Here is a 16,256-nt window from a genome sequence, read left to right on the forward strand (position 1 = left end):
TTTATTGCCAGAGAACTCTCTCACGATGCCGAATGAAATAGTCGATCTCCTCTTTGACGTAGCGCAAATGAGCTTCATGTCGATCGTCTGCAATTGGAGCACCAAGTAAGTATCACGCTTCTTTTCAGCGCGTCCCGTCTTTTTCGTCCCTATACGCTGTTTTCTTCATTTTACATTGCGCGATGCTAAGGCAACGAAACAACACGGTTCGGCACAGGCAGCAAACGAGGTCAAGAGTTACACGACCCGTCTACACTGCCTACTCACTCCGCACCGCGAGCGTTGCGGCAGAGCTACTAGTGTTTCTCCCTGCGGGAGCGCGTACGGAACAAACTCCTATTGCTGCCAGCGCCCTCTACGCTTTTCATCGCTCCGACGACAACCTCGCCCTCCATTGCTCGGCGCCGCGGACGACAGACTTCCCCGTATTCTAGCACAATTTAATACAGCTCTCAGCACTGGCAAGCCACGCGCTCGTACACAAGGGCCTGCAGATAAGGCTACGCTGCGCAGATCGCAACTACGGTGGTTACTCCTAGCGCTACAAAAATCGTGTCTTTTAAGCCGTATTTTTTTTGCCTGCGGTCGTCCTAACGTGCTTTTGAAAAATTCAGCTGGATAAAAGCCGATACGAGCGCCTGGCTTGCCTGCTCCATCCCTCTCCAAGTAACAACATGTAAGTCTAGACTTGGTGAGTTAATTCGTTCATAATGGACATGCTTCCCATCCTATGAGTTTAATAGAAAGCATGCACGCCGCTGATACTGGGCGTTTGCCTGACCGTTCATGACACGGAAGACGGAGGAGCTGCCTAGAGGCGCGCGGGCCCTCGACCTCTGCCTCGTGAAAGACGCTTACCTGTGCCTAGCTCTGAGATATGTTGCTTAGCAGCTGCGAGCATCGCGTTCGAATTAAGGAAAACTGTCATTGGCTTGCCTTATAACCTCACCATAACGTACACACACAAAAAATTGGCAACGGTTTTATCAAAGGAACTCCCACAAAGCAGGTAACGAAACTTTCATATCGCTTTGTTGTCGACGCTACTCCCCTCCTCTGTTCTGACCACATCCCAGTAACTGATAAGGAAAATGGCGCATACCGACCGCCTGTTTGCATGCTGCAAAGGGCTTTCGGACGTCTCCGACTCTGCTATCTGTGGCGATATCTGCCGGTGAGACGCCCAGAATTGTTTTTCTAGCTCCAGGCCGCCCACTGACGTCATCGATGTAACGGACGCGCGGGTTGCATGCTACGGCGAGCAGCGGTTTTTTAAACTTATTTCTAAATCTTAGGGACCACGCAAACCTTTCAAATTTGACTCGAGTACCCTCAAAGACCACCTCTACAGATCTGCTACACCAGAATAGGTCTATGTGAATCATTTCTGGTTCACTTAAAAGCGGAGAACGCCTTAGTAATCCTGGATTTGCCAATGACATGTCGCTCTCAATACGAAAAATTTATCAGGGAGAGCATTGAGCCGAAAAGGGTAGGGGAATGAGGGGCTCGTTATGACACACATATGAAGGAAGCCAACAGCAACGGAAATCAACAAAAGCAAAGCGGATATTTCTTTAACTTATAGTGTTGATAAATGAGAAATTAGTGGTTTGGTTTGGTTTATGAGGTTTAACGTCCCAAAGCGACTCAGGCCATGAGAGACGGCGTAGTGAAGGGCTCCGGAAATTTCGACCACCTGGGGTTCTTGACATCGCACAGTACACGGGCCTCTAGAATTTCTCCTCCAAAAAAATTCAACCGCCGCGGCCGGGATCGAACCCGCGTCTTCCGGGTCAGCAGCCGAACACCATAACCACTGAGCCACCGCGGCGGCTAATGAGAAATTAGTAGTGTAATGAGTTTATGCCGGAAATATAATTGATTCAGAAGTAAAAGGAAACATCGCAGGACGGGTTTCGAGTTTGCAGTGTGACTGAGCGTTAGCTGTGGTGTGACAATTTTTCACAGACACGCTCCGCCTTTTTTTTTTCCTGCAGATTTGTCATAGAACAGGAAGTGATTATGAACTTGCCCAGGACTAGTGATACTCTGAAGTAAACTTCCATAGAAATATTGCTTACAGAAGCGGCAGTTAACCTGTACGTTTGGTTATACACGCTGGTTAAAGCATACGAACTTGAATTTGAACCCACGTGTGAACACAGCAACACGAAGCACCTGTGTAGGCTGCGATGTTCGAAACTGGGTTTGCCCACAAAATGGCGCAGCGAGCTCTGCAGAGCCTCTTCCAAGCGCACACCCCTAAAGCTGGAACCGCATGGCGCGTTTTTGGGCGCGATTGCCGCGCGGATGGTGGGACGCGCGCGTTATTCTGACGCGTGCCCAGCATAATCCAACATGAAATCGCGCCGCCGCGTGGTTCTACGCTTGTAGAAAAAAACGCCTCGCGCTGCGCGTTCACTGACGTCACGGCCAGCGTCCACCAATCAGCGTGCAGGCAGGTGTCATTTTGGTTTTTCGGTTTGCCAACAGATGGCTCTGCTCTCCGCGCATCTCACCGCGCATCATTTCGCAGCGCGTGTGGCGTGTTGCTCCTTGGATACCTTGGATACGGCGCGAAGTTCGAAAGCAATGGGGGAAGCTCGCGAGCAACGTGTGAAGGTCGTCAAGTCCAGGCGCCGTGCTGGCATCTGCGACAAGCTCACCATCATCTGCTGATCAACCCCGAAGCCTGGATTTTCGTCGCAAAGTGTACGTAGGCCTAAGCGCCTCCATCGTCATTTCACGGAGGGAAGGCAACGTGCAAGGAAGTAACCCTCTCCCCCCCCCCGCCCCCTCACCGAGCGGCTCTCCCGTCCGACCAGTCTCTCCCTCGCCCGGTTCTCCCCTGCAGAAATTCCTGGAACGTCATGGCGAAGGGAGTGAAGAGGCGACAACAAACGGACGAGGACCAGGTGCAGTGTGACAAGTGTGGGAGGTGGGCCTACCTGGAGGAGACTGGGTTTCAAGACCTGAAAACGGCTACGGCGAGCCCCTTCGTTTGCAAACAATGCATCATGATGGAGGGGTTGCACAAAGAGGTACTGGATGCGAACGCAGAGATGGAGGCGCTGAAGCGTGTCATCTTGCAGATGAGGGAGCAACTCCAACAGCAGGACCAACTCCTAGTACCTCCAGGCAAACCTCCACACGGGGACGATGCCTCCGGCTCACTGCACATCGAAAACTCCTCAGAATCACCCACGACAGATAGTGAGGTTCAAGAGGAGCCAGAGGTGCGAAGGAAACCGCAAGGCGAGCTCAACACACTTACACCGACCACAGAAAGGCCTGGGTTTGCTGATGCTAGCGTCCAAACGAATGGCATAGTGGCGGGCAATGAGCACGCCCAGGCCTCGCCCAGCGGGGGCACCTCATATCGAGCAGAGAGAGCCGGCAAACCGGCGAAGAAGGATAAAAGAGCCCAGAAATCCGGCCAGCGGGGCGACAGCGAGAGACATCTCCGGAGAGAGGACGCCGACTCGGTTCGGGAACCCAACGAGAGGCATGTTCTACCCGACTCCCCACGAGAAGTGTGGGTCGTTGGTGATGGAAATGCACCACGAATAGCCAGGGCACTACGACGGCAACTGGGAAAGGGTATGAGGGTGGAATGCGTCTATGGCCGCCATGCGACTGTAGCCGATGTGCACCTGAGGCTCACTCAACTCCACAGTGAGCCCGGACACAACCTGCAGCTGCTAATCTTGCACGCAGGTGTGGCGGATGTGATTCAAGGTGCCCAGCCGGAAGCGGTCGTCAAATCAATGAGGCAGCTTTTCGCCCCCTATGCCCAGAAGATGGCAATATGTTCCGTCCCCGAAGTGAGAACACGGGGAAAAGAGCCACGGGCGAAGGCAATGCTCCTCAACACACAGCTGAGGAAGCTGTGCGCCTCGGGGAATGCAGTGTTCGTCGACTTCTCCAAGCTCTTGGAGGGCGACGAACAGATGGCGCAGGATGGCGTACACTACCTGGCTGCCACAGCTCGCCAAGCGGCGAAAGAAGTGGCACTCGCGGCTCGACCTTTTTTAGGGTGGAGGCGGGAGCCTCGGAGCGGACGACCCAACCGACTGCATCCGAAAACACCGGCCGCAGAGACCCCCCGTGGACAAGCGGAACTGGCCGGAAGGAAACCGAACGCAGCCGACGCGGTCGGGGAAGCGAAACCAGCCCCAGCAGAGCAAGAAGCGTGGGCGAGCTCCGGAACAAGGACAGGCCTCATACAGGCGCCTTCACCATGGGCTCAACCGATGTACTGGGAGCAGCTGCGCCCCGGGCCGCAGCTGCCGCCGGCGGCGGCCCCATGGCACCTGGGCACGATGCGGAGCAACGTGATGACACCACACGGTGGCCCAGCCCCTCTCCAGGCGACGCCACACTTCCCGCGATTGGCTCAACCGGGGGGAGCGCCCGGAGACCTTTGCCAGATGGTTGGCGACCTCGTCCGACACCACATCTTGCAACAGTTGCCGCGGCAGGCGCAGAAAGGGGCGAGCAGCAGCGTCGCCGCCCAGCACCTCGGTGCAAGAAGCAAAGAAGCTTCAGAGTCGGTTTTCTGAACCTTCACGGCGCTCGACGAGAACAAAAGTGGGCGGAACTGTACAGCGCGCTTCGCACAGAGGAAATATCCGTATACGCGGTGGCCGAAACCCACCTCCGCGACCTCGAGGAGCCTCCCATCGACCCGAGCTGGTGTTGGGCGGGCAAGAACAGATTGGGTGAAAGCCGGAAAGGTGGAGGTGTGGGAGTGATGTGGCGCCGTGAGTTGGAGTGGCAGGCGCAAGAGTGCAGTGATCGTGTGGGGCATGACGATGGATGCAGTGACCACTTATGGGTGGTAGGTGATCTCCTCGGGGTCCCCACAGCGCTATGCGTGGTATATTTTTCCGTCCGCAGCAGTCGTCCCGACAATAACCATGGTTTAGTGGAGTGCGTGTGCAGAGACGCCCGCCTGGTTGCAATTGACAGGGAGGTGATCATCCTTGGGGACTTCAACGGCCACCTCTCCGAGCTTGACGGATACACTGACGCTAACGGTGACCTCCTCATCCGGCTGGCGGAACAGCTCCAGCTCAACATCGCCAATTTGGACCCGAGATGCGACGGCCAGTATACGTGGTGCGCCAGAAACAGTGCAACATGTATTGACTATGCGCTGCTATCCCCTCGTTTACTGAGCCTTCTGCAGCACCTCGACATTGATGAAGAGGGCCTGGTTAGCATGGGCAGCGACCATAATCGCCTGCGTCTGGACTTCAGCCGTAAACAACGTCGGAAGACTCGACCGCGACGGTCGAAAGCTCTCTACCTGCCGGTAAGACAGATGGAGGTCGTCGCCAAGGAGTTTGAAGAGAGCCAGAGGCGGATCGGAGCCGCTACATACGACGACTACATGGAAGCCCTGCGTTCGATAATGCGCTCACACATGGTCCACAAGGGACATGGGCAAGCCTACAAGAAGCCATGGTGGGACAGGCAGGTGGCAGAGGCATGGCAAGCGCGCAGGGACGCGAACCGCGCCCACCGCAGGGCGGTGAAAGATAAGGACCCTGAGGCAGCAGCAGCGACATGGGACAGGTACCTGCAGCGCAAACATGAAATGCAGTCATTGGTGCAGGCAAAGCTGGCGGCCGCAAATATCAAGCAAATGCAAGAACTGCGGGCAGAGGGCAAGTCGGCAGCTCAGAGATTCTGGCGGTATGTCAACTCACTGGACAGGAAAAAGGAGGGGCCAATAGAAATGGTGGATAGTGCTACAGGACTGCCCATCACCGACCTGCAACAGCACGTCACTGACTACTTGTCAGCCCTGTATCGGCCACCAGCCCACACGCCTGAGCACAAGCTTGAGAAGACATCGTCCTCAGCTCCACCCCAGGACCAACCGGACATCACATGGGAGGTCGCACTGCCAGGCATGAATCGGGCACTGGGCCGCATCAGCGCTTGCACAGCCACGGGACCCGATGGAATACCAGCTCGCCTACTAAAGCTACTCGGGCCAAACTCGAGGGAACAGCTTGCCGATTTGTTTACCACCATTATCAACGGCGGAGACATACCGGAGGACTGGCACAATGGCAGGGTGGTGCTCCTGCTGAAGCACGGCGGCAATGCTGCCCATATCGGCGACTACCGGGCACTCACGGTCACCAGCGTGGTGTACCGAGTTTTCATGCAAGTGTTGAAAGCCTGGATCAGCGGATGGGCTGAATCAGTGCACGTCTTAACGGAGCTGCAGAATGGGTTTCGTCCGGGCAGGAGGCTAGAAGACAACCTCTTCGTACTCAATAGCTGTATAGACATCGCCAGGAAGGAGGGCAGGAGTCTCATCTGCTGCTTTCTGGATGTCGAAAAGGCATATGACAACGTTCCGCACGAAGCTCTCTTCCACCGCCTTGGTACTCTGGGGGTGGCACCTCCACTCCTCGATACGATAAAGAGGTTGTACCGGGAAAATGCAGTCACTGCCTTATTTGGCGATGTGCAATCGGAGCGGGTCTGCGTGCGCAAAGGGCTTCGGCAGGGATGCCCATTGTCTCCCCTCCTCTACCTGCTGTATGTGTGCGGACTAGAAAAGGCACTTCTGCAGACAAACCTGGGATTCGGCCTTAAGTACAGCACCAGAGGAATTGACAACTCCAGCCAACTGCCGGGTCTTGCCTTTGCTGATGACATAGTAATTATGGGAGAAACACCACAGGAGGTGCAGAAAATGCTAGACGTTTGTGCCGTGGAGCTGCGAAGCCTTGGACTCAAGTTCAACCAACGAAAATGCATGGTTGTTCAGCTGGCGGGCGAGGCGACTGATCGGCTGTTGCTGACGTTGAACGAAGAGCCCTTGACAGTCGACACATCGTACAAATACCTGGGCATAAATTTGTGCGCTGAGACTGACATGTTCAGGCTGCACGAGGCCAAGGTCCGTCAGTCTGCACTCCGAGCGCAATGCATCCTCAGACGTCGGTGCCTGTGGGGGTGCCATCAGTACACTATGGTCCGCGACCTCTGGAAGCTCGCGCACGTACCAGGACTCACGTTCGCCAACGCGGTGGTCTGCCTCCCATCAGCCACCAGGAATTGGCTAGAGCGCAGACAAACAGAGGTCGGCCGCACTGCAGTCGGTTGTCATGGACGGGTGGCCAATGCAGCCATCCAAGGCGACCTTGGATGGTCTAGTTTTGAGGCAAGGGAGGCATGCAGCAAGCTAGAGTACCGCGGTCGACTCCAGTTCATGAGCCGCGACCGATGGGCTAGGCGGGTCTTTGAATACCTCGCTGCGACATGCCTACGCACTACATGGGTGAAGCGCCTCCACTGGATAGAAGGCAAGTATGGCCTTTTCCAGACACCCATAAATGCCGAATCAGCAACGGCGTGGAAACAGGAGGCAAGGAGACGGGTCCAAGAACTGGAGAATAAGCAGTGGCTGCAGGCGCTCGCGGAAAAACCGACACTGGCTGTGTACCGCGAGTGCAAGAACAGCATCGGACCCGAAAAGATCTTTGACAACGGCCTGGGTAGCACACTGCTGTTTGAGGCCCGGGCCGGAGCGCTGCGGACACTGGTGTACCGCCGCCGCTTCGATGCAACATCAGAAGCACAGGCAGCACTATGCCGAGCGTGTGGCGATGCGGAGGAGACCATCGAACACCTGGTGACGTCGTGCCAGAGACTCCATCCGATGCCGACAGAGGGCACCACATTCCCTCAGGCGCTCGGCTTTCACGATCCTGCGGTGGACGACGAGGGAGACAACTCTAAGCACAAGAGCGAGGGTGTGCTGCGAACCAAGCGTCGACTGACTCTTTGGTGGCGCACTGTGTCTAACCGCGCGAAACCGCAGAGTCGGATGTGAACGCGGTCGATGAGCGAACTCCTTGCTTTGAACTTTGCGTTTTCTTTTTCTTCTCCTTTCTTGTGCGCTTTCATCTCGTTTTTTTTTTGTTTTTTGTTTTTTGGTCTGGGTGCTCACTTCAGTGGTGCCCGCCCGTTACAAAGGGTACGGCCTCAAGTATCTATCTATCTATCTATCTCGGCGGCACCTTTTTGGGGGAACTTTGCTCTTTCCCATGCTCTTTCCTCTGAGGAGCTGGCTGTACTGTTGAGCACGTCCAAAGAGCCACGTGCATTCACGCATCGTGTTCGTTCGCGCGTAGTGTTCGGCCAACATGTACAAGACAACCTTTAACGAGGTATAATTACATGAAGATTGTTTTTATTGTAGTGTCCTGTAAATTAAAGGGCATATTATGTATGCGGTAACAGAAAATTCACCTCGTTGGCAGTTGTGTGGTCTGGCAACCCGAAAAAACGCGGCGCGACAGCGCCGCTTCATTTTTCTCGTACGGGTGCTCGCGCGTCGGCGGTAACGCGGGCGTTTGCCGCGCGTCGCGTTTTTCGCTCGCGAAAAACGCTCCATGCGGTTCCAGCTTAAGAAAGCCGACTGGCGGCGTGGTGAACGCTTGTACCGATCCTTGTCCGGCAGGTGCGGACGCCCAGACACTCGTCTACGTGTCGCCTTCCACCCTCTCTACATCTTCCACTTTCTCTCTCTTCCTGTCCTGCCCAAAAAGTGGGCGGGATTTTTTTCTCTCCAATTTGCAACTTGTCACTTCCCACCATTTTCTCTCTCACACTACCCTTCTCCTTCACCTTTCTTAAAAGTGAAGAGGAAGATCCACGTGTCCATCACGGTCTATAGTCCGCGGACTACATATGATTAAAACCCGAAATTTTGCGTCCTGCGGACTACCTATGTGTGCGGACTATACATGATTTTATTTTAGAGCGCAGCTCTTTGGCGTCCGTTCCTGGGTTTCGCGTCGTCGTCGGCGTCGGCCTCGTAACCAGCTCCGCCCCCCTTTCATCCCCCCAACGCTATCGGCGTCAGCGGCATCAGTCAGTCGCTGCTATCTCTTCCCTCCTCCCTTTATCGTGTTGTCCGCTTGCTGCGCGCGCTTCTGCCCCCATCGTTTGCCGCTGGGTGTACACGCCGCCCCCCTCCCCCCTCTTCCTGCGAGTCTCCGGTTGTCAAAGCGCCGGCTCGAACTTAATTCCTTTCTTCACTCCTCCTCCAATGCAACCCCTGTGCGGTGGCAATCAGAGAGCCAGATCGGTGGCGGCGGATCTGTATATGTGCACCGCCCGAGCCGAAATTGCGAATAGGTGTGAAAAATAAAAAAAAAATTCTGTGATAGCGCATACATGTGTTGCTCGATTTCTTTGCCTCAATCTATCGAAAAGGTGAAACAGCTTATTTGCTGCGCTCAAATTTCGCATTAGGAAGTAACGTAATCGTCGGTAATTTTTTTCATGTCGTTTGTCAGAGCCGGAGAAGCCTACCGGTGTCTATGAAAGAAAAAAAAAACATGCCCCGAGTGGGCGCCAACGACATGTTACCGTGCTGAATAACACAGCGAAATCAGTTCTGATATGGAATCAACTTCGATATGCAAGCAAATGCTGTCGCGGTAGCAAGGAGTGGCTGCTTTCCAGTGCTTGAATTTGTGAGAACATGCGCAAAACTTTATTCGTTCATTCGTCGTACCTGTGTCTATTTTGTCCCCGTTTTTTCGTGCTGCTACGGTGTCAAGATGGATCAATACCAACTGGCCCAAACTTCGGTGCTTTTGCGACTATACACCGGATGCGGATAATAGCCCGGAAATCGCGGTTCTTTGTGACAATTTATCGAGCGTGGCTGGTGTTGTGACACATGCCCAGAGATTGCGTGATAAAAAAAAAAAGTTGCCGACGATTACGTTACTTCCTAATGCGAAATTTGAGCGCACTGGTGGGGCAAGTGAACCCAGGTTTCTCTTGACGAGCGACCTCTCGCGACCAGTCGTTAATTGAACTGCCATCTGCCACGGAGGACAGCGTATAACCAGGTGTTTCAGGGAAGCCTGCGCTAAATTTTAAATGCAGGGCTCTAGAGATAAAGAGCTTTTTGCAGCATAGCAATACAAGTGTTGGCGGACGTCAAAAAAAAAACGCGAATCACGCCAAATCACGCAGCAACTGTCTCACATATATCGGTGGACACCCAAACCGCACCGTACGCGAAGGGATAAAGGAGTGAGTGAAATTAGGAAGAGAGAAAGAGGTGCCGTAGTGGAGATCTCCGGAATAATTGCGACCACCTGGGGATATTTAACGTGCACTGGCATCGCACAGCACACGTGCGGCTCAGTAGACGAGCGCCTTAACCCCTCAGCCACCGCGGCAGGTCCAATACGATTTACAGCACCGTACCTTGGGGTATAGTTCACTATGCGCTTCCTGTCGCGGAGAGCCGCTTAGCTCTCCGCCTCTATGAACCAACGTACGAATAAATCGCTTGAATGTTTGTCTTTGCTTCTGCTGAAGGTTTTACTGAGTGTTTTATTATTATAATTATTATTATTATTAAGGCGAAAGCCTTTAATGCCTCATCGTTGTAAGCAGAAGTTGTCGACAGAAATGTCACGCTTTTCAGTTGGTCGACACGGTCGTGACGTCACAGTGCGCCAATTTCAAACGGGGCCAATTGTACTTTGGCTAGTAACCATGCAACCAATTAAAGGGATCGTATAGTGGTGCTCCAAGTAAGTGGGACTGAGTTTAGTTAATAGCTTAATTACCCAATTATCCTAATTAACCCTTATAGTCAGGCTTAATAAATAAATAAAACCGAGTAGGAAATCGTTCGAGTTCGGGAATCGAACCCCGGACTCCAGAGTGCGAGACGAGCATGCTAACCACTCCGCCATGCAAGCTACAAAGTTTGGAATGAAGAAAGGCGCATCTAGTGAATACGGTGTCTTCGTTCACTCCCACCTTCCTCCCTTCCCGTTACGGCGAGGTTTAGGTGTCCACCTAGATATGCAAGCCAGATAATTTCCTTTCCTCAAAAACAATCTACCGACGAGCAAGGCGTAGAACCGAACAGGCGATGGCGTTCTATGGACTCCCTGGCAGCGTTGCAAGACGCTGTCGCGAAGCCTAACATCTTAACAATGCTTCAGTGACACAAGCAGCAACACCGCGCTTAATAAGGCTTTCGCCTCACCGCACTTTAGGTCAACAAAGTGCACCCTGAATTTTATTATTATTATTATTGCCTAAAACGGAAAGGTTTGATGCTCTTGCGGTAGCGCAGGTAGTTGTGTACATGCATGAAGCTAGACAGCTATAGACACCGCTCTAAAAGGTTCACATGCACATCGTACGCATTTGTTTACAACCTGTTTACAGCGCTTCGGAAACTTAAAATATTTTCTACTGGTTTGTTAAACACAGAAAGGCGACAAAAATAAATATAGCAGGAGTACCATGCGTCAAGCAGCCTTCATGAGCTAGCGTGCAATCTTTTCGAAGGATTCCCCGATATGACTGTAATTACGCGCGCATGGCAACTCGTTCATACTACACGAAGTTCACAGTTATGGCAGCCTCACACATAAAATTGTGGTGCGCTCCATGCTCGATTTGCGGACACGAAAGTGCTCGAGGTCTCATTGTCGAAATTTCCAGAGCCTTTCACTACGGCGTCCCTCATAGCCTGAGTCGCTTTCGGACGTTAAACCCCATAAATCAATCAATCATTAAATCAATCGCTGCTGGTAAGTAATCAGCTTCACTGTGAGCGCTGGCCAGCGAGATCACTTGTAGTGACTATCTGCATGGACCGCGAGGAAAGGGCAATCACCATCCCAGCAGCCGTAACGTAAATGCTTTATCCTTAACTATGGTCCACGTAAACCGCGCTGTTCGGAGCGAAGTTCAATAGCACCAAGACGGCATGTTATACACGCACTGGCGGTAAACGTTGTCCGCTCGCAAGGCTGTGCCTGCCCGCCTTTGTTGCACTGTTCACCCACCATGGATGTGTACTGCATAATATGCAGTAGCGCTGTGTAGGAGCGTAAGTCGTCCTTCTTTTCCGTTCCGAATTCGGCCCCGAGCGCTCCTGTTACAAGTGGCCGCACACCTTAACTTATGAGCAACGAGGCTCGCTGCACAAGCAGACGTAATTGACAGCAACTGAAAGCACGCCGTCACAGTTTCGGCGGCGGAACAGCTTGTTCATGCAGCTAGGTTGTCCACTTACCCTCGCAGACTTTCCAAGATCGAAACCTTTCCTTCTAGGTTGGCTAGCGCTGGCGGACGTATTCGTGTCGTTCGCCCGTTCGGAAAGGGTGCATGACGAACGGGCGTACTACGTCCTCGTGCAGTCCGGTTCCGTGACGCTCGCAAACGATCTCATCCTGCACATTTAAGTCTCTGCCGTAATTCTTGCAATCCACAAAACAGCACACATTTCCTCTGCCTTTCCACATCTTCGTATAAAGAACATCTTCGGCAGCCACTTACGATATTTAAACTGCTGTGTCACTGCGTGCACACCGGCAACTTACGAGGCCCGTAATGGGGTAACGACGGCGTGTTCCGTAATAAAGCCCCTCAATGAAACAAAAGTAGCGAAAAGCTTTGAACTTTCCGACACTCCTCCTCTCCTGGCGCGCCGCCGGAGAATCGAGCCTCCCATTGGCCGAGGCGCCGTAGTCACGTGTTAGCGCGCGCTTTTTGCCTCCGCAGCAGACGCCGGCGCCATTGCCGGGGCTGTGAGTCGCGCTTCGTTTTCTTTCTGTGCAACAGTTTTGGCGGGAAGCGTTTTTTTTTTCATCTTTGACGGCGTCTACGTGTTGCGGCGATGCCGAGCTTTTGTTGCGCGTATGGATGCAACAACCGAGGAGGCAGTGGCAAAAGATTTTTTGTAATTCCTTCCGGAAAAAGCAACGCCGCTCGCCGAAAGGTTTGGCTGCACAGGATCGGCCGGGCAAACTTCGATAATGTTGTGGATTCGCGTCTTTGTGAGATAAGTGGTCGTTTTTCAGTTGTCAGTCGTGTTTTTTCGGATGATTTTGTGTGAAGCGCCAGCGGCTGCAGTCTTTCTTCGCACTAAATGCCGTTTGGCATGATTTTAAATAGACTCGCTCGCTAGCGGGTACGAAAGCCGTGCTGAAGTGCAGGTTTAATGTTGCTCGCATTGCGTGGCGTGTCGACTTGGTTTCAGTGGGGCTCGTTCGCATGTTGTTTGAGCCCCGCCGTTTACGTTGCTCGCTATGCAGGTCTAGGCTTGATGTTGCGCGCATTGCTTGCCGTATTTGTGTTGCTGCAGCTGGACTCCTGGGCTCACGAACTCGATACTAAAGGGGTGGTACTCGCTGTTTGAGCCTACTCTGCTCATGCTGCTCGCGGTGCAGGTTTAGCTTTCATGTTGAACGCATCGCTAGACGTATTTGTTTTGTTACAGTTGCACTCCTTCGCTCACCAACTCGACACCAAAGGTGCGGTACTTGCTGTTGAAGCTCCTGCTGCTCATGCTGCTTGCGATTAAGGTCTAGCTTTCATGTTGCGCGCATTGCTCAACGTATTTTTCAAGCAGGGTTCTAAACCGAAATCGGGCGTTACTGTGCCTAGGCACATTAACGCACCTGTCGCTTGAATACTCGATATCTGCGTAGATAATTCTTGAGAATGCAAGCAAGGACGTCTGTAAAACATAGTTTCAGCCATTTTGGGTTTAGGCCATCGTCGCTGCCGCGAATTCCTGCGAAAATCGCGCTGCGTGGAGCTATGTAACGTGGATAGGTGGTGTCAAAGGAATCACTAACGCGGGGACGCGCGCAATGATCTAGACCATTTCCAAAGTTGGACATTGGAAAAGCTCCTCATGGCTTTTAATGCGGAGTGGTGACGTGTTAACACTTGTGTACTCTTTTTTCAGTTATCAAAGGTCCCGCTCTATATTTTTTTTTCGTTCTTTGTATCTCCCACGCCACAACCTCAATGCGGCCGAATCGGAGGCAGAAAATGCAATAAAAATCATCGCTGCGCGCCAAAGCGCGAGCGACGAGAAAGCCACTCGTCGAGCGATGGTAGTCGCTCTAGTGCCGCGAACTCGCTCGCGCGCGCCACTTACAACGTGTGCTCCGCAGTCAAAGCGATCGAAGAACAAGAAGTTTCTAAAAAGCAATCCAACGTTGGTCTGGGCAGTTATTACAGTAACTGATTTTTCAATCTCTCATTTCATGATGTCATTTTGACCGAAGCCAAGTCACAAAACGCAACACAAAGTTCATTTGGGCGCGCGGTCTGCCGGGCGCCAAAAGGCGACGGTTGGGAGCGTCTGCTAGCTGCTCCCGGCCTAGGTGCCGCCACCGTCGGCGCCCGGGAGAAGCCGAGAGAAGGAGCGCCGACATAGGAGGAGGAGGGAGGAGATGTCGCTACTTTTAGTTTATTTAGGGGCTTTATTCCGTAAGCGCCTGTGGCGCCATCTGGTCTCGAACGAAGGAACTGTGCTCTGGTGCAATCTGAAAATATGGCGCGTTTTATCGCTGACATTTTTTGGTGTGCGCATGTTCACACAAAGCAACAGCTTCATACGTCTTTTGTTGTGGATGTAAGACATGATTCAGCGGCAACAACGAATCGATGCTGAAAAGAGTTGCCCTCACTTCGACGGACGCAGCCATGTTGCCCCAACGCAAGGCGGCTTGAGGTGAACGCTGTTTCGGAATCGTTCACCACTGACGTCAGGGCTGGGCAAGATACTTCAAAATAGTATCTTCGATACGATACTCGATACCTTTGAAAATTGTATCTCCGATACCGATACAAGATACAGAACCGAAATCGATTTTCGATACAGATACTCGATACTGTATCGTCGATGCTTCGATACATCACTAAAATATGAAATATAATGCTGGTTATATTACGACTATCGAAGTTTACATAACTGAAATCACTGTCTAATAATGCGGGTAATATAATTGGTGAACTTAGGAAATTAACGTGTGGTTTCTGTAACCTTTAGTGTATTTCTATAGAGCACTTTTCCTGGAAGGACTTATAAACGAATCCGACCGCATGGATCTGTTGAAGGTCCACTGTCTGCGCAGTTGGCCTTGTTAGAACTTAAATTTCGACTAAAGCCATATATGTTGAAGCGATCGCTTCCGTAAGCAGCCTAGCGAAAAAATTTAACCCAAAGTTCCTCATACAAACCAATCTGTGAGCACTTGGCTATATTGTCACGTTGTAGTGATGGCAGTCCAGCGGTCAGGAAGACACCAACCAGTCTTGGAAACGAAGCTCTTTATTTGGGCTGACTTGCGCCCACAAAAGAACTGCCCAAGCAACCACCGATATCCTTCGGACGGCCGACAGAGATCTGTTTCGGATGTTCTGTACGTCCGCTGAACATCCGCAAACAGCCGGTAGACGTCCGTCGGCCGTCCGAAAGGTGGCCAAAGGTATACGGTTCGCCGGCCGACGGACGTCCAGTTGAGTACGTCCATTGGCGGATCTTTCTCGAATATTCGCATATATGGTGCATGCGTGCTTTTTTCACTCCGCGCGATGCAATAAAACAAAAAAACAGTTTGATGCATAGCAGGCATATTTTATTGTGGTTGATGATACATCAGCAGAGCAATGGGTTATATTCGGAAAATTTCTTAAATGTGACTCTTCAAATGTGGTAAGCTTGGGACACACATCCGTAATCTTCCCACCCACAGTATTTCTGAAATAAAAAGAACGCGGCAAACATCAGTCATGTAAAACAAATGGCACAATGCAGCAGTCCAAGTAAAAACATTGGAACAAATTAATAGAAGTGTTTAATGCTGCAAGTATAACAGACAATGCACTTTACCAAACACCTCAATAAGTATAAGACAATAACAGCTCTCACTTTCCACACCATATTTGACAATGTATATGTTCTTTATTTATTCTCATGGGCCTTAGCGCACTAACCTGCGCAGCACTGTACGCGACTGTGCACAGAAAGCCGCAAAGCTTCCGTTGCGAACCACTGCGAACTACACGTGCTTGCTATGGTCTGCCTTTCGCGCGTTGTCACTCTTTATATAGGCACAGAGAACCTAGCGATGCCTTAAATATTAACAAGATGCGAAAATACTCCGTCCCGCAACTTTGAAGAGGAGTGGGAATTAGCCGCGCGAGTCGAGGGCTCCCGAAAGTGTGAGAACAGCACACACTTGTGGAAGCCATCTCCTCGCGCTTACTGCTCCCACTGTCCTGTGAACGAATGTTATATGAGCATGCATGCTGCATTGTCCTAGAAGCAAGTTCCAAGAAGTGTACTGGATACATACCTTCGTAGGCAATCACATGTGCACTAAGCCTTCTTTAAACCAAGGTCGACGCAGTACGGGATTCCGGCGTTCCAG

At 52.1% G+C, this 16,256-nt stretch overlaps 1 long non-coding RNA gene across 1 annotated transcript in view; it reads left to right on the forward strand.

Moving 5' to 3' along the window:
- The first annotated feature begins 461 nt into the window (after window positions 1-461).
- The window catches only part of LOC149335287 (uncharacterized), a 52,628-nt gene continuing 36,833 nt past the window's right edge, over window positions 462-16,256 (forward strand). Inside the window, exon 1 of the long non-coding RNA XR_016284032.1 lies at window positions 462-676. This is a non-coding gene — a long non-coding RNA (uncharacterized LOC149335287). The remainder of the gene's footprint in view (window positions 677-16,256) is intronic.

Source organism: Amblyomma mixtum, chromosome 7, assembly GCF_055824585.1.
Source record: "Amblyomma mixtum isolate Tamu chromosome 7, ASM5582458v1, whole genome shotgun sequence".
Taxonomy (NCBI): domain Eukaryota; kingdom Metazoa; phylum Arthropoda; class Arachnida; order Ixodida; family Ixodidae; genus Amblyomma; species Amblyomma mixtum.